Here is a 19,787-nt window from a genome sequence, read left to right on the forward strand (position 1 = left end):
CAGTTTGACACAACACAAATTCATCTTACAGTTCTCTAAGTCATAAATTGATATAGGTTTCACTGGGCTATAATCAAAAGGGCAGGAGGGCTGAAGTGGAGGCTCTAGGGAAGAATCTGTTTTCTTGCCTTTTCCATCTTCTAGAGGCTGCCCAAATTCTTTGGCTCATGTTCCACTTCTTCCGTCTTCCAACCCATCAATTGTGGGTCAAGTCCTTCTCATATATCATGTCTCTGACCACACCCTGGGAAAACTCTCTGTTTTTAGGGACTTGTGATTAGATTGGACCCATCCAGATAATCTAGGATAATCTCCCCTTCTCAAGGTCTGTAACCTTAATTATATCTGTATATCCTTTTTTCCACGTAAAATAACACTATTCCAGTTCCAGGGATTAGGACATGGATATCTTTGGGGTCCATTATTCTGACTACTATGTTACAGTGGGACCAACCCAAGGGTGCCTGTATTGTGGTTACAGTGGCAGGAACTCATATGTAACTGTTACTGTTGCTTGCACTGGACTTTCTGCCAATATATACATCAACCCTAAAGAGATGTTCAATTCTTCCTCTACTCACAAAAAAATCATGTTTAGAGTAAATTCTGTTAAGTTAGAAGCATGTATAATACTCTCTGGCTATAATAGAACAGCATGCAAGTGAATTCAGAATTGAAATTGAGTCCATTGATGCTGGAATTCTTGTGCTCTCTGAAGCTACTTTCATAGCACTGATCGTTTTATCCCATGGCTGCAGCTCCCTGGAGCTTTACTGTTTACTTATGTTCTCTATGAATGTTATACCATATGTTCTTCTGAACAGTCTTGGCAAGATGACATGACTGGTTTGGCAGCTTCATCTAGATAAAGTATGTGGATAATTCTAAGTGAATCTACTTAGCAGTTTGGTCATGCTACTATCTCATGTTTTCTGTCTCATAAACAAAGATGGAATTAACAATTCAAGTAAATCATTTGGCCACAAAGTCCCTTCATCTTGAAATAAAATAACAATATAAAATATTTTCCATTTTAAATGAGGAAATCATATTCTTACCCCTTTTATAAGCATTGAAATAGAGTGGAAAATCCATTTGACCTAGTGTTGAAAAAAGATATTAACACAAATTAAAATTTCTCCAATATTTTTGAGATATCTACATGTTCCATACTAAGTTAGACACCAGAACCTCGAGAGATGAAACAAATATGTTTCCTGCCCTCAAAGAGACCATAATAGAATGGAAGTTGAAACTTAGAGACTCTACCTTACTCCCTCTTCTAAGCAATGAAGAACTGAATTCCAAGAGATTGAGTGCAACTGGCTCTATCTTTGATGCTTAATCACCTTCATATCCATTAAGGTTGTATTCATTAGCAACATTGGGTTTTTAAATCAGAGAGATCAGGGCATTCAGCAGAACACAGGCTCCAATTATTCTGGCAATCCAATAGAGAAAGTTAGTGCAAAAGTCACCAGCTTATTAATATTATTAGGGAAACAATAATAGGAATAACAAGACTCCCTCATCAAACACAGCTGGGTTTTCATTACAATCTGGCATGTTAGCTTCTCATCTTCGGCAAATTATTGCAAATTATTTGACCCTTGTAGGCTTCAGATAAAGTGTAAAGATGACGGAGCTTAAAGTGTAAGAGCCCAGGCTTTTGGCTTCAGAATTACATAGGTTTGAATCCTGGTTCTGCTGTGTGCGAGTTGGGTGATACTGAGCACATCACATCCATAATATGGAAATAATAATATGTGCTTCAAAGGTTTGTTACAAGAAGAAATGTGGTATATTAAGCCCTTAGAACAAAGTCTAACCAACAGCAACCACTTGATAAATGGTAACTAATATTATTGCTAATCAGTTTGCAAATATATTGCACATATTAATAATAAATACAAGCTAATGTCCCTGTGAATGGCAATATTATTAATTTTTACATGTTATTAATGATTCTATATCTCAAAGTTTCTATAACCACAAACCCTGCCCTCATGTCCAACAACTGATGGTTAATTTTTTCCACTTCACAAAGGGGAAATTAGACTTTGGAGAGGGCCAAATGGTTCAGGATCTTGTATTAAAGTGGGAATGAAAAAGGCATTCAAACTCAGTGAACCCTGGCTCTCTATTCACTGCTTTACCTGCTAAATTATATCACCTTGGCATTTTAACAGTACACTGGAAACATTTTCAAGGGAGAATATTTATGTACACAACTCTTGGCACAATAAATATTTGTCTGAATTTATCCTCCTCCAGGCTAATCAACACCTTATGAAACTTGTGATTTGAAAGGCTTTGGATTTTTATTCATGCAATGTTAATATAATGGAAAACAATTCGGTATCTCTGGCAGGAATGATTTTTACAGGCATTAAGCAGGTGACAGAGTACATAAACTTTACCTTTCTTGACATTTTTAAACAACTAATATACCTTTAAAGCATGTGCATTTTCATATCATTTAAATAATAAAACTATTAATGTTAAATAAGGTTTGTAAGAAACATGAATTTGGAGCATTTTGTTTACATTGAGTTAGGTACATATAAACTTTGATAAATGCTAATGGGAGTTATCAACATGCATTCCTTTCATAGCAACAGAAGAACATTCTGTACAATTCCAAATAACCCTTTTAACCTTGTGAAAAATGAAAAAGAAACTGGAGTGTTTAGAGCACTAGAGCATAATAAGATCAGAACTAAGCAATCTTACTCCAGTTTATTTGCAAGCTGAACAGTAAGAAATAATTACAAGCAGTACATTTCATGAGGACTTAATAGTTTTATAGCATTTTCTCTGGACTAGTCAACAGAGGACCCCCTTATTTTCTTCTATTCATTTTTCCAAACAATTGTCCAGTTTCCTTCCTTATCTGATGTGCTTTTGTAATATCCTATTGACTTAGAAGTATAATTAAGAAGTATCTATTCATTTTTTTCACATATATGTATTTAGCACCAGGTAAACAAGACTGCTGCTCTGCTTTCTAGAAACTTAAGCACAAAATTTCAGTACAGTATGTCAGAGCTAAGGCATAGGTAAGGAAAGTACCCTAGGATTACATGGAAGTAAAATATAAATAAATATCTTCAGGATTCAAATGCAGGGCAGAAAGCACTTTCTGAGCAAAGGCACTGCATTAGCACATTAGAAAATAGAAATTTAGTCCCTGGAGTCCAGGAATTTCACAATAGAAAGAAGATAGAGCTCAGATCTCTCTCTCCTTATCTCCAGAACCAAACTGCTTCTAGACATCTCCACTTGGTATCTCACCAATAGCTAAAACTCATTATGTGCAATGCTGAATTCATTTTCTCCTCCTGTCCCCCATCTTAATCCCCACTTTGTGCCCTCTCTATTTCAGCAACTTTATTTCAGTGCCCTTCTGCCTCACTCCCCACTCCACAAACATGGAGCACTTTTTGGGCAGTGAGTAGTAAGGGTTAGTTCACAGAAGCTTTGAAAAACAGTCTAACTCTATTCATTATCCCATAGGGAATTGTGTCACTGGATCACTGTCAGCATTATCATGTCATCTGGGCAAATGAAAGATTATATTTATAAAGTACTTTTTGAATTATCATTAGTGATATATATGTATTGATATATTTTTAATATCAGCCTAGGAAACATCATTAGAAAGAACATTTGATAAAATTATAAAGTTGCTTCCTGTAAACAGCCTGAGGTGATCTCTGAAAATGGTTTACTATTCACTTGATCCAAGAAAACTCCACAAAATCATGAAATCGAGAGGTTCAAATCTTTATATTCACTTCAAGAACACCTGAGAATCTGCTCAGGCTATCCAGGGTATGCATATTCTAAAATTCACCAAGTACCTGAAAAATGTCACCTTACAGAAGCAATGTGTGCCATTCTGTCATTACAATGGTGCTGTGGGTGGGTGAGCCCAGGCCAAACAGTAGAGCTGGATGCATGGTCTGTGGCCCAAAAAGAGTGCTGAATTCTCATTGCACATGCTTAAAAATACAGAGAGCAATGCTGAACTTAATGGTTTAGATGTAGATTCTCCAGTCATTGAGCACATCCAGGTGAACAAAGCCCCTAAAATGAGCTGCCAGGATTACAGAGCTCATGGTTGGATTAATCCATATATGAGGGCTCCCCTTGCCACACTGAGGTGATCCTTATTGAAAAACAACAAATTGTTCCTAAACCAGAAAAAGAGATTGCACAGAAGGAAGAGATATCCCTGAAGAAACAAAAACTATGGCTTGGGAATAAATTCATCATAAAATAAATGCAAACATGCAAAAGTTAAAAAGAATCATAAATTCCATTCTAAAACCAAGAATTATTTAGATAGATAAATATCAGATAGATAGATCAGATAGATAGATAGATAGATAGATAGATAGATAGATAGATAGATAGATCGATAGATAGGTGATAGATAGATAGATAGATATGTGTATAGCATATTCTAAAGCCAAATATAAAAGGCTATAAAATTTTTTTAAACAAGCATCTCAGAAAATACATATCAAAAACGATTGTCTCTTGAAAGTGATTATCTCAGTGGGCAACACAGTTAAAGCTGTAAGGGCTAGGGATCTTGCACCAGAAAGATCTCTGCTGACATGCTACCTGTGCCACTTGCCTACTCTGTGACCTTGGACAACTAATTTAGCTTCTCTGAGTTTGTTTCCTCATCTGTAAAATATACATAAACCCAACCTTTCAGAAAGGTTTTTTTTGCTAGGGTTAAAGTAACATAATTAGAGCGCTGAGCATATACTAAGGATTCAACACATTGTAACTGCAACTATACTCACTTTCAGAGAAAAGCCAAGGAGGGAAATGGCATTTTGCCAGAAGAGGTAATTTTAAAGCTTCATCTGGCTCTTGCGGTAACGAAGGAAGCTGTCGTTAACAGCTATATGACACACTCTGACAAGAAAACAGAATACAGTAAAGTAAAATCTATCCAAATACAAATGCATAGAAATGCTGGATAAAATTCACCTAAGTGGACAGTTGAAAGTACAAGTGGGAAAATGCAGGCATACCTCAGACGCATTTTAGATTTGGTTCCTGATCACTGCAATAAAGCAAATATTGCAATAAAGCAATATTTTTTACTTCCCAGTAATATAAAAGTTACATTTACACTAAACTGAGGTGTGCAATAGCATTATATTTAAAGAAATATTCATACTTTATTATTTATTTATTTATTTTTGCATGGGTAGGCACTAGGAATCAAATCTGGGTTTTTTGGCATGGCAGGTGAGAACTCCGCCACTGAGCCACCCTGGCCCACCCACATACCTTAATTTTAAAATACTTTATTACTAAAAAAATGCTAACCATCACCTGAGTCTTCAGTGAGCCTTTTAGCTGATAGAGAAGGCTTCTTCCTGGTGGGAGGTCTTGCTTGGATGTTGATGACGGCTGACTGGTCAGGGTGACGGTTGATGAATGAAGGTTAGGATGGCAATTTGTTAAAATAAGACAGCAGTACAATTTCCACATCAATTGATTCTTCCTTCCATGAGAGATTTTTGTAGCATACAATGCTGTTTGATAGCAATTCACCTAGAGTAAAACTTCTTTCAAAAGTGGAATCAATCCTCTCAAACTCTGCTGCTACTTTTATCAAATAAAGTGATGTAATATTCTAAATCCTTTGATGTCTTGTCAACAATTGTTGCAACATCTTCATCAGAAATAGATTCCATCTCAAGAAACCACTTTCTTTGCTCATCCATAAGAAACAACTCCTCAGCCCTTGAAGTTTTATCAAGAGATTGCAGCAATTCAATCACATCTCCAGGCTCCACTTTTAATTTTAGTTCTCTTGCTATTTCCACCACATCTGCAGTTAATTCCTCCAAATGAAGTCTTGAACCCATCAAAGTCATCCATCAAGGTTGGAATCAACTTCTTCCAAACTCCTGTTAATGTTGATATGTTGACCTCCTCCCATGAATCACTAATAATCTTAATAGCATCTAGAATAGTGAATCCTTTCCAGAAGGGTTACAATTTACTTTGCCCAGATCCTTGAGAGGAAACACACACAACATTTATCAATTAAGCTCATCATCTTTTATGGATATAATTCTTGGTACCCCAACACAATTACAATAGTAGCATGGAAGTACTGATCACAGATCACCCTAACAGATACAATATTATGAAAAAATCTGAAATATTGTGATAATTACCAAACTGTGACAAAGGGACTGAAGTGAGCATGTGCTGTTGGAAGAGCGGCACCAATAGACTTGCTCAATGTAGGGTTGTCACAGAGCTTCAATTTTTAAAAAATGCAATATCTGTGAAACACAGTAAAGTGAAGCTCAATAAAACAAGGTATGTCTGAAGGATGTAGAAACAAAAGAGAGTTGAGAACTAGAGCAGTAAGTGAATATACTGACTGGCAGCTGCTGCCCTGGGAGATAGCTGGGAGATAGCTGATGTGAACAGTCTTTGTAAAGTTGGGACTTAGATTAAATACCCACGAGAGACAAGAAATTAGGTCTTGAGCCCACAGAAATTCATACGAATTAAGAAATTTTCTGAATAAATCTAGAGCCCTCAAAATTTTCCCTCAGTGAAACGTAGACTAGAACAAAAACAAACTCACAAATTCAGCAAGATAACAAGGAAATGCTGTCTCTCTCTCTCCTTGGCTTTCATAAGAGAAAAAAAAATTAAACCGAACAAATCACCCTTGAAAATCTAAAGTATGGACCAGCACCTTAGATGGGTTTTGGTTTCAAAATTTTCCTACCCTATTTGTCTAGGAACTCCCAAGCCAAGAATTTAACAACAGCAAAATGGTCCTGGGTAGTGACAACTTAGTGCGTGTCCATTAGAAACAAACCAAAATTGTACCAGAGGGAAAGGCTTCAATCCTAGCTCACAAGACACCTACAGATACTGCAAAGGTACAAGGATCACAATATGTTAAAAACATTAAATTTAATCATATATACTTCAGTGCAATGCTGAACATGCTGGAAAAAATACATACATAGACTCATATATATTTATATGATATGCATATATATATCACTGCCAGCAATGATTAGCAAAGACAACATCAAGAAGATTAAAACCCCACAAACTTGTCAAAATAGAACAATCTGATAAACCCTTCAGAAATGAGCATGTTTAAAATTATTAAGGAGGAATCAGGCCTTAAGAAAAGGGTGAGACATAATGAAAAAAAGATTAGGTAGATTTGAAAAAGGATAATTAAAACTTCTAAAATTGAAAAATATAGTCATATAAATTAAATGATGAGGTAGGTTAAGCAGCAAATAAAACACAATATACAAGACAAATAACAAAATGTAAGATAAAATCAATCTAAGGAAAATTGTTACCTATATTTCTATACTTTCCATAAGGCAAATAACTATATCTAGTTTTGAAAAAATGGCCTGCATATTGCATTTATTTCTTTAGGGGAACTACATTAACTTATACACAGACCGTCTTTAAAAAGACAGAATAATGGAATAAACATACAAAACACTGATGTCAAGATAAACAGTGTTTAAATGAAAATATTTTGTCGATATTCTACAATCTATAAAATCACAAGTGGGTTTTTTTTTTTGCAGAAGATCAGAAAGATCATTCTACAAGGAGCTTACTAAATCACTCAAAAAGGGTTGATTCCATTGAATTGTATGGAAATTTTTCTTTCTAAAATTTCACTGAATGAGAAAATCTCAGGTCATGTGATTAGCACGTAGGAATTGGGGTAAAAACACTCTACCTCTTTACTCATAGTTCATATAGCTGAAAGGGACAGCTAGTTCTCTGACTTGTAAATCCTTTCCCCTTTTCCTCTTGGCCAAATTGGAGTGGGCATGTGACCCAATTCATAAACAACCTTATTTAAACAGAGAAAGTGATGGTTTATTGTGTCAGTCAATTCCTTTCTTCTTGGGATTTAAATGAATAATTTGGGAAAACAATCTTTCCATTAGCAATAAGAAGAAAAACAAGATGGAGGAGTATTAGAGAACAGAAAGTATGCTAAAACTAGAGCTAGAAACAAAGGCCATGGCATTTCTGCTGCTGGAGGGCAACAAAAGACCCTGCTTAGAGAGCCATAGAGTTTCTTCCTATTGGTACATGCTGAGAAAAGGGCATCTCCTTCTGCTCCTTATCTCACACATCATTTTCACCCAAGTTAGACTTGATGGGCCTCTATTATGTTTGAAATGCACAACACATTTACATGCACCATTTAGTATTCTCTACAGTTCCACAGGTAAGCTTTATTATCTCTACTTTAAAGATTAGAGAACTGAGGCACAGCGTATTTCAGTAATTTGCCCTAGTTCTAGGAGTTGGTAAATTCCAGAACCAGGAGTTAAACCTAAGAAGGACCTACTCCAAAATCTGTGCTCTTGTGGCACATACAAGTCCCAATTTCTTTACCTGTAAAACAAGGAAGTTGGAGAAATTCATATCTTCCATCATCTTTTAAAATGGCATGGTTCCAGTCAGTGTCTTTATAGTTAGTTCCTCAAATATCAAGGTTTAAAAGTGACAACAATAACGTATTGTGCAAATGTATAACTGAAATATTAAGATAAATCTTGATATGGTATTGTGCCGGTTTGAAAGCATTATGTGTCCTAGATAAGCCATGTTTTAATCCTGATCCATTTTTTGGAGGCAGGTGTTTCTTTTCATCCCCATTCAGCACTATAGGTTGGAAAATTGATAAGATTATCTCCACAGAGATGTGAAAGACCCAATTGTGGGTATTTATCTTTGATTAGAGGGAGATGAGACTCCACCCATTCCAGGTCTTGATTAGTTTAGTGGAATCCTTTAAAAGAGGAAACGTTTTGGAAAAAGCCTCAAAGCCACAAGAACCATGAGAGCCCACACAGTCAAAGATGTTTGGAAATGAAGGAAAATGCCCTGGGGGGAGCTTCATGAAACAAGATGCCTGGATTGAAAGCTTGCAAATTTTGCCATGTTCACCATGTGCCCTTCCAGTTGAGAGAGAAACCCTGATCGTCTTTGGCCTTCTTGAACCAAGTCATCGTTCCCTGGATGCCTCAGATTGGACATTTCTATAGACTTGCTGTAATTTGGACATTTTCACAGCTTTAGAACTATAAACTTGCAACTTAATAAATTCCCCTTTTTAAAAGCCATTCTGCTTTCTGGTATATCACATTCTGGCAGTTAGCAAAATAGAACAGGTATTAATATTAATACTTCTTACCATATAGGATCCTTATATTACTAGGATAGTAAATTTAAATAGCAAATAACTACTAGAAACATATTTTTTCCTACTCTGTTAATATTTTAAGGTAAAATGATTATGATTTTAAGTCAGAGTAAATTATAACAAGGAAAGATGTTGATGAAAATAACATTCAGATTTATGCTAGAAGAACCTCTGCAATTTCCAAGTATACTAGTTAATTACATCACCGAAAAATATTTTAAGGTTCTATTTCATTAAAATGAGATAATTAAAAATTTATATTCTGAATTTTAGAATGTTATAACTTTATAGTTGGAGAGTAATTGAGATCATCTTATCCAACCATGTATTTAAAGATGAAGGAAATAGACTCAAGAATATTAATTGACTTCTCCATGATTCTTCTATTTTGAAAATATTATATTTTTCTACAAGGGGAATTTTTCTATGCTCTACGGGCCTTAAGAAAACCAACAAAGACTACAATAAATAATTAGCTCAACATTTCCTTTTAGGATGAATGCTATATTTTATTTTACCTTAAAACATGACATGAATAAAACCAGTATACAGCAGCCAGAGCAAAGTTTATTTTTTAGGCTATCACTTTAAATAGTTTGAAAATCAATGGCAACTAGATCTTGCTCTACTTATAACATTGTAATGTTGGATTTCATGCATTTCTTACTATATGGCCACCAAAGGATAGGTATCAGCTCTGAGTTGTTAGGATATTTAAAAAATAAAAACTAAAGAGCCAATTAAAAGTAGATCATCATTATAATTTTTTAATTTTTTGATCCTGAAAGATATTTTTATCTTCCAGCTGCTGAACTTTAACTTTCAATGCTGGAGGAACTCACAGGAAGTGATGGGCCAGCTGGAAGAAAGGGAGGGTTTTAAATGGTGTGCCTCTGTGGCTAATAATGGACCCCATTTTATTGCCAAACCCCACACATAATTGGAGTCAACAAAGAAGTGACTCCAACCAGTTGTGCAGTTCTACTCTCCTACTTTTACCCTACGTATGCAGATGTCCCTCTTCTGCTGTGGCTGAAGCCAGAGGTTGGGAAGATCTAATCCACACACCTGAGACCATGAGTTTATAGTTGGATTGGTGGGGGGCCACTTAGAGGAAGTCAAACTCCAGACAATTTCTCAGGCATTTTTACTTGAATCTGATTGAATATTTACTATAGAAAGGCTTTTTTTTTTTTTAATCAGAATTGAATAAAAAGTATTTGATCATCCCGAGTGGGAGACTTTGAGATTGTTGCTGTGCCATAGCCAGGCTTTTCTAATAATAAAATAGAAATGAATTGGGAAAAAAAGAAAATAACATAAAAATATCAGAGGGCATCAACAGTAGTATTAAGGAAGTTTGTTTTTTAAGTATATACATGATGTGTGTTTGTATTAAAGACTTATAACTTAAAAAAATATTTCTTACCATGTGTTCTGGTGAAGAAAAGTTTGAAACATATTGCTATCTTCAATATCATCATTGGAGATCTGTAATTTATCAGCATTTAAATTTTACTTCATTTTCCTTTTTATTGTGCTCATTTGATCATTTATGATTTTTTAGACTATAAAAAAACACTTTGGACTTTTGAAGCATTTTAATATAGTTGCTCAGGTATTTAGTTACATCATTTTAGTTGCCGCTAATATCTGTTATGATTAATCCTTTCTCATTGACTGATTCTGTGCATTTCTATCTTCTCTTTATTTATTTATTAAACTTGCCAAAGGTTGCTTAGACATTGTGCTGGTTTGAAAGGAAGCATGCCTCCTAAGAAAAACCATGTTTTAATATAAATCCCATTTCATAAAGGTAGAATAATCTCTATTCAATACTGTGTGTTTGAAACTGTGATGAGATCATCTCCCTGGATGATGTGATTTAGTTAAGAATGGTTGTTAAACTGGATTAGGGGATGACATGTCTCCACCCATTTGAGTGGGTCTTGATTCGTTTCTGAAGTCCTATAAAAGAGGAAACATTTTGGAGAGAGAGATTCAGAGAGAGCAGAGAATGCTGCAGCACCACAAAGCAGAGAGTCCACCAGCCAGCGACCTTTGGAGATGAAGAAGGAAAACGCCTCCTGGGGAGCTTCATGAAACAGGAAGCCAGGAGACAAAGCTAGCAGATGGCACCGTGTTCGCCATGTGCCCTTCCAGCCGAGAGAGGAGCCCTGACTGTGTTCACCATGTGCCTTCTCACTTGAGAGAGAAACCCTGAACTTCATTGGCCTTCTTGAACCAAGGTATCTTTTCCTGGATGCCTTTGATTGGACATTTCTATAGACTTGTTTTAATTGGGACATTTTCTCAGCCTTTGAACTGTAAACTTGCAACTCATTAAATTCTCCCTTTTAAAAGCCATTCCATACTGGTATATTGCATTCCAGCAGCTAGCAAACTAGAACAGATGTAGTTTTAGATTTATCAGTCCTATTTGTCTTCAGTTTCTGCATGTATCCTTATCATTTTCTTTCACTTTTATTTCTTATAAATAAAAGTGATTTGTGGCTCTTTTTTTTACTTCTTTAGTTGAGCTCTTAGTTCATTTATTTTAATTCTTTCAAAATAGCAGAAGCATTGTGGCTATGACTGGACTTGAATTATAGCTTTGGCTTCAGCCCACTCATTTCATTGTCTAAATCTGTTTCTAAATAGATTATTTTATGCCACTGATTCCCATTTTGCATAAACTTTAGGAGAGTGATTGCTTTACTTTTATTTAGAAGTTTTAAAAAAAAAAACTGTTATTTAAACCTGTTATAAACTTTTAACTTTATTGCATTTTATTAAGAACATATGACTAGTGCATTTTCTATCTTTCAAACATATTGAAGTTTGTGTTCTTGTAGAGTTTATTTTGTAAATGTTCCATGGGCAATTAAAAGAAGGTTTTTCTGTTAGTGAGTTCTATCCTAGTCAATTAAATTACTTTCCATCTCCACTGTAATTTTCACATTACAAATGTGATTTATAGAGATTTTAAAACATTTTTTCCAAACCAAGCAATTGGGTGAATTTCTCAAACATTATGAAATATTTTCAGTCTTGAAATAAGAATTTCAAATATTGTATATACCTTTAGAAGATATTTGGACTGTTTGATAAACAGGGTTAACAATGTCAATGACTACTGTTATATATATATACATTTTTTTAAAGAGATAACATTTATTTGTACTGAATAAATCTTTATAGACTATCTAACTGCTTTAAAAATATATACTATATGCCCATTGAAACCCACAATATTAAGAAACTAAATAAGTTTATACTGTATAACCTCCTATTATCTTTCATCATAAACTACAGTGACATCTTTAATTTTATTTTTTTCTCAACAAAGTTGTTTAAAAGGATGGAGATAGACTGGGCAATGAAATCCAGAACTATATTCCTTTTTTCAAAACTACAAACAAATCAATGAACAGCCAAAATTCATCATCCTCCCAGGCAACTTCAGGCTAGTATGAGAATTGAAAAAGAGCCAAGGATTTGTTTTCTGATAAGTACTCAAATACTCTAATGCTAAAATAAAAAGGATACAGCAGTTATTGTCACAAATTTCATAAAACACCTTAACCACTAAATTTTTAAACAGCAAAGATTTGGTTATAAAATTATGGGGTCAAGGGCGGCGCAACAGTGGCTCAGTGGCAGAATTCTCAGTGGCCATGCAGGGACCTGGGTTCGATTCCCAGAGCTTGCCCATGCCAAAAAAAAAAAAAATGTTTGAGGTTAAATAAAGTCACAGAAGCTAAGAAGTAAGCAAATACATGGGAAAAAGAATTGTCAAGGTACATGTTCATATCTCTGGACATGGTAGAGAAATGTGAGTAAAAATTAAGAGTGACTAGTGTAAAATCTTTGGGTGCATAGCTATGATTTCTGGTAAAGAAGTCTATGGTTTTTAGTCATAATATTGTATTTCACCTCCTGGCCTCGTGTTCTTACTTTTTATCATGAGATAGAGACCTTTATACATGAGAAACAATACACAATAATAATAGTTAATGCTTCCTGAAAGGTGAATATGAGCAGATACTGTTTTAAGCATTTTAAATATACTAGCTTTTTCAGTAATCACAAAAATCTTTGGCAGGAGCAATCTTATCTCTTTGACAGATGAGAATGCCAAGCCAAAGCAAGGTTAATTTACTTGTCTGAGGTCACTTTGTTAGCAAGAGATAGGCAATTCGAATACAGGCAGTCCAGCTCCATTTGCAGGCAAAGTCTGCTAAACAAGTTGAGGAGAAAAAGGTAAAACTATTTAAAAAGAGGAAATAAATTCAGTCTAAAAGAAAACAAGAAAGATGAAAAAAAGAAATATAAAAAAGACAAAAGTAACAGTTGATAAAGTGGTACTTAGGGTAATATATAAGATAAATTTACATTAGAAAAATAAAAATGTTAATATTAGTGAATTTAGCTAGTAACACCCAAATTTTAGAAGCAAGAAGAAAGTAGAAGGAAAGGAATATTAAAGATAAAATCAGAACTTAATGAAAAACAGAATAGAGAGAATCAACAAAGCCAAAGGTTGAGTCTTTGAAGAGATTAATAATACAGAAAAAAAAAAAACTCTGGTGAGTTTCATCAAGAGACAAAGAGAAGGCAGAAATTAAAAATATTAGATAAGAAAAAGGGGACATAAGCACTAATGCTGCAAAGATTAAAAGAAAACAAGCTATTAGAACAGCACTAATGCCAAATATTTTGAAATGTAGACAAAATGGGTAAGTCCTTTAAAAATGCAAATGTCAAAATCTACTTAAAAAGGAAGTAGAAAGTTTAATAGTCTTATAACAGTTAGAGAAATTAAATCAATATTTAAAAGTCTTTCCCCAGAAGAGAATGCCAGGCCTAAATGTGTTTGGAATAGCAGATAACTCCAATCTTATACAAGCTTTCATAGAAAGGAAAAAAAAAAAGGGAATTCCCACCAATACATTTTGTGGCAGTAACAAGCCTTGGTATCAAAGGAAAAATTACTCACCAAACTTGCTTTGAGCAAAAATTCAGCAGACTGAACACAGCATTCTTGACAAGAAATAATACAATATGACCCAGCTGGAATTATTCCAGAAATGTAGTACCAAATTAATAATAGAAAAAAGTATTAATATTATTTACTACATTAACAGAATAAAGGGAGAAAACCATATTCACACCCCAATGGTACAACATATTTCATAAGAAAATCAAACAAGAAAACTAGGAAAAAGGGGTAGACAGACTAGAACAGGGAGACAGGGATTTTAAAAAAATTTAAAATATATAAAGGCGCTCTTAAGGACAATTAATCAAGGTCAGGAGGGCCTATCTCCTGGACAAATAATCTACCTGGGACCACCTGCTTACGGGAAACATCCAGTGGTACTCAACCCATCTAGAGTCAAAAGACCCCCACCTGAATGAGTCATCTATGGTAAAGGGTGGAGTCAACTAACCTACCCAGATTGCACTATCTACCATCAAGCACCACACTGGAAAGAAGGGAGGGGAAAAGAAAACCCTGAACAAGGAAGGGGGTGAGGGAGTAAGTAAAGCTAATCTATAAAGCAAATGGCCCCACATTGCCTATATCTTCTTGCCTCTCTCATTTTGTGAGTGTGCCCGCATGTGCTCTTAACTGTGTATCTAATATATTTTCTACCTATTTGCTCTATCTGAATTCTTTCTTGTAGTGTAGTCAAGAAGCTGGAAACCAAAACCCAGCAACAGGAGCACACTTCCTTAATCTGAAGAACAATATCTACCAAAAAATAATAATGATAATTTAAGCAAAAATCACACTTAATGGTGAAATGTTGAAAGCATTCTCTTTAAGATAAAGCAGCTTCATGACAAAAATTATCATCATCACTTCTATTGAATATTGACGGGTGTGGTTCAGCCAATGCAATAAAAGCGGGAAAAAAAAAAAAGAGAGAGAAAATTAGTTTAGCAAGATTGCTGGATCTACAAGTCAATATGCAAAATAAATTACATTTTACACACTAGAAACACTTAGAAAATGTAATTATTTTTTAAAAGATATAAGAATAATTCTAAGAACAAATGTACAAGTAGTTTGTGGAAATAATTATAAATCTATAGGAAAACCCTAAAGAAGACTTCAAGATGGGATTATCCAATATCATAATGATCTCAATTCTCAAAATTGATCTTAGATGTATTGCAATTTCAATAAAAATCCCATGAGATCCTTGCTGTTTGCTTTTATTTATTTTCCAACCTGATAAACTAATTCTAAAATGTATGTAAAATATAAAAGATTTAAAAGAGGTAAGATAGTCCTGAAGAATGGGGTAACAGCATTTGCACTATTAGATTACCTATAAGATAATGTGATAATTACCCAGAGATAAATCGACCGTGGTGGTTTGAAATTGTATGTACCCCAGATTATCATGTTCTTAAAGTTAACCCATTCCTGTGGGTGTAAACCTATTATAAGTAGGGCCTTATGATTAGGTCTTAATCCTCTTACCACAATCTTTTATAAGAGAATATAATTCAGATAGTGAGACAGAAAGCCAGGGGAGAAAAAGATGAAAGCAAGGAAACAGAAGAAAAAGGAGAGACCAGCAGATGCCACCAGGCCTTGTCATGTGACAGAGGAGTGCAGGATCACCACCAGCCAGTCTTTGAGAAGAAAGCATCATGATGATGCCTTGATTTGGACATTTTCATGGCCGCAAAACTGTACGCTTGTAAGCTAATTAATTCCCATTGTTGAAAGCCAACCCATTTCTGGCATATTGCTTTTAGCAGCCTAACAAATTGAAACACACGACCAATGGAATAGAATAGAGAACCTAGATATAGATACTCATTATGTATGGAAACTTGACTTCTAATAGAGCAGGCCTTTTACAAAAATGGAAAGGATGGGCAATTCAATAAGTAGTATTGAGACATTGACTTTATCTACAAAAATAAAATCATAAAGTAAAATAAATTTGCTCCATACTTTGTCTCATACATACATCAATTTTAGGTGGATTAAACACATGTATTTGTTAAAATTTTAGAAGACAATATGAAAGCATACTTTTAAGACTTCAGAGTTGGAAAGGATTTCTCAAACCAGACCCTAAGATGTCAATATATAAAGAAAATTATTCATAAATTTAGCTCCATAAAATTTCAAACTTCTGTTCTTCAAAAGATACTATTAAAACAAGAAAATAAGAGCCACAAAGTAGGAAAAAATGTGTGCTGCATGTATAACTGACCAAGGATTAATACCCATAATATATAAAGAACTTCTATCAATCAATATGAAAATGAAATGCAATGAAAATATGGACCAAGAGGCTCTTCTGAGGTTCTACACGCAATCATGGAAGGGACTGCACTTTATTATGAAACCACAATGTTACCCAGTTCCCTAACCCCTTAAGATCTAAATAAGATTGATTCAAACTCCCATTCCATGAACCGTGGAAATTCAAAACCCTCCCTAAAATATATCTAAATTCCCTGGGAATAAGGTAGCTAAAAGTGTGGCTTAAATTCTCATAATCTCTGATATGATTTTCTGACTCAAACTGAATTTGTTTTTCTCTGTGCTATGTCTCCAATGTTTCTTTTTATATATTTGTCCTGCTGTCACCTCAAATGTGACACACAGATCCTTCTTCTAATAGCTCATTCAAAATGCAATAACAAAAATAACAACAAATTCAAGACTCTTTACTGTAGAAAGGTTTATTCTAAAAATTTGGCATCTCAAGAAGGCAATTTTCAGCCACTGTCCAATAGAAAGTGCCACTGCAGCTTTAGCTCCTGTAGCATCCCATTCTCTAACCTGTCTTCCTCTTCCGATTTATCCCACTCCCACCAGCACTACAACCTTCTCTGTTCCTTTTTTCTCTTCCCCACCGGGCTCATAAAGTCTAACGATGCTTTCTTTACTTTGGTTTCTGCCAAGATTCATACCCTCAGGGTCTCACCTGCCCCAGTGAATGTTGCATAAACAAAAACAGTACTACCCTAAAAGGAATTTAGGAGCCAGGGGTGAAAATACCACGTTTCACCCTACTGTATTTAAAAGCAATAAACAGGACTTGGTGCCAGGAGTTCAGTAAGTAATGATCTTTATAAAGATAACCCATTCTTTGAGCTTTTGGAGAGCCCCTATACTCTGTTAGAAATTTATTTGAAAAATGAATTATATTAGATTACATCTTCACACATCTAACCTATTGACCATATTCTGGCAAATTATTCTTTGTCCAGACATAACTTTTTTGTGTGCTCAATGCTCTTTTTATACTTTTATAAGTTTCAAGCAATCAATCTACCTATCTATCATATAACCATAGGCAGCTTATTTCAGACTAGAAATCTATTTTCCTATTCAACACAGTGAGATTATTTATATGAACTATATTAAAGTACTGTATTTTTTTCACTGAAGAATATCTGCATTTTAGGATCAACTTATTATGAGGATATTTTACAAGTAATTTTAAAGGTTTTTTTCATTGTTTGTTTTTTTAGTTTAAAACACACTGTGTGGACACGTATCTTAGATCCATCTCGCTTATCCCAACCCCCAAGCGGTTTTCATTAGAGTCATATCTAGCTTGGGTCTACCATCTGCCTGTCTCCAGATAACGGCTAGGAAGGATCGGATGTGGTGACCAAAGCGGTTCCCTAGTCATGACTGTGATTGACAAGTTTCCTAAATCACTTCCTCTTCAGGTAGTGATGTCCTTTGGTTTTGTGACTTCCTCATTTCACACAGCACTTAGAATTATTCTCAAAACCAAATGACATTCCCCTGATAGAAATAAGAGCAAAGGCTCAAATTTTTAATCAAAATTAAGAAGCATTAGCATGCTGGGACAAAACTTAAAGGACTTGTGTTATTATATTGAAAATGAATTTGACTCTAAACAATGATATTAAAATTAACACTCTAGTTACCTCACCACTCTTCTTCTCTTTAAGTATTTTCACTGTCTTACCTTAGGTCTCCATACTTACCATTTGAAAATCGACATCTTGGAAAAGTTACACATATAACTGCTTCTTTCCACATTTCTCCAGACTTCCCATAAAGAATTTTCGCTATAATGATTTTTACAAATTGTGACATAGAAACTTGGTTGGCTGCTCAAAGGAAAGTGGAATTCTTATTACAAGATTTTAAACCTCACATCAAGAATTTTATTTTTCTTTTTTATATTTTCATTTATTTATTTATTTACTCACATCAAGATTTTAAATCTACACCATCCATGTAGAACAAGGGGAGAAATCACCATAAACCAAAAAAGGTCCACGATGATCACTTCTAACAAAATCAAAGGAGTCCTGTCTGTCACTTTATTTCACAGCAGCCAGAAAGTCACAACCTCAAACTAGTCAAATTTTAATTCGGAAAAGCAGAGATGCTCACCTGAAACAAGTAATTAGAAGCTAGCCCTGAAGCAACCCATTTAGGGAATTTCAAACCTTCCAAATTCCAGTCAGGCAAGAAATATGTTAAGAAATTATGCCCCTGGTTGAATTCAGGATTTCCTTTCTTCATGGAAAAGTAAATCTTAACATTTTTGAAGTATTTTAACTTACTTTGTCGATTTTCTAAGCAGGTATCTCATCTAGTAATAAAGAAACAAGAGGCGGAAACTACAGATGCATAGATTCAAGGCAATAATTTCCTCTTCCAGGACCCCCTGCAAATGGCTCCTGAAATTGCATGCAGCCACCAGGCAAAAAACACAATATTCATAGCACCTGAAAAAAATATATGTTTTAACTGTAACTTTTAGTTTTTTACAAGTATTGCTAATTTTCATCTTAAAAATGACCATGTATTTAGAAATGAATCCTTTGATTTGCAACTAAATGTTTTCTGTTTTAAAAAAGTAAAGTGGGATACTGACATAATAACAAAGTAAGAGATGGCAGTTACTGTTCTATAAAACCTCACGTTAAGGAGTCATGAGTAATTGCAATAAATATTTTAAGAGGAACTATATATGACACTTCAGGAATAAAAGTTGGCCTCAAACGGAAATTCTTTTACAGAAACCCATAGCCATCTGATTGCATACAAACAGAAGGATTACAAAGGGTCACACATAATTATCTATACATGTTCTTAAGGACAAAAGGTTGCAAAAGCAGTGTGTCTTGCTCAGTGATTCCAGTTTGTGAACAGAACCATGCTTTAGCAATAAGGCTTCCTCAACTGAAAATAGAACATTTGAGTTTAAATCTGATATATTCCTTTTTTTTCAGTGATGTTAAGTCATGTCCTCTCTTTAATCTTGTTCTGAGAACCCACAACTCTAAAAGGCTCAAAAAGGTGGGAATTTCGGGTTGTCCAAGCATTCCAAAGTATGCATGCTGATGCAACACACACATGAATTTAAAAAGAGAGCCCAACTCCCTTTAATTCATTCTCATGGAATAAACATTTAATCTGTGTTCCCTTTGTTTACTTTCACACCCAATGCCTTCATTATTTTCACAACACCCCCCCCTAATGTAGCTGTTTTAA

This window comes from Tamandua tetradactyla, chromosome 4 (assembly GCF_023851605.1).
Source record: "Tamandua tetradactyla isolate mTamTet1 chromosome 4, mTamTet1.pri, whole genome shotgun sequence".
Classification (NCBI taxonomy): Eukaryota; Metazoa; Chordata; class Mammalia; order Pilosa; family Myrmecophagidae; genus Tamandua; species Tamandua tetradactyla.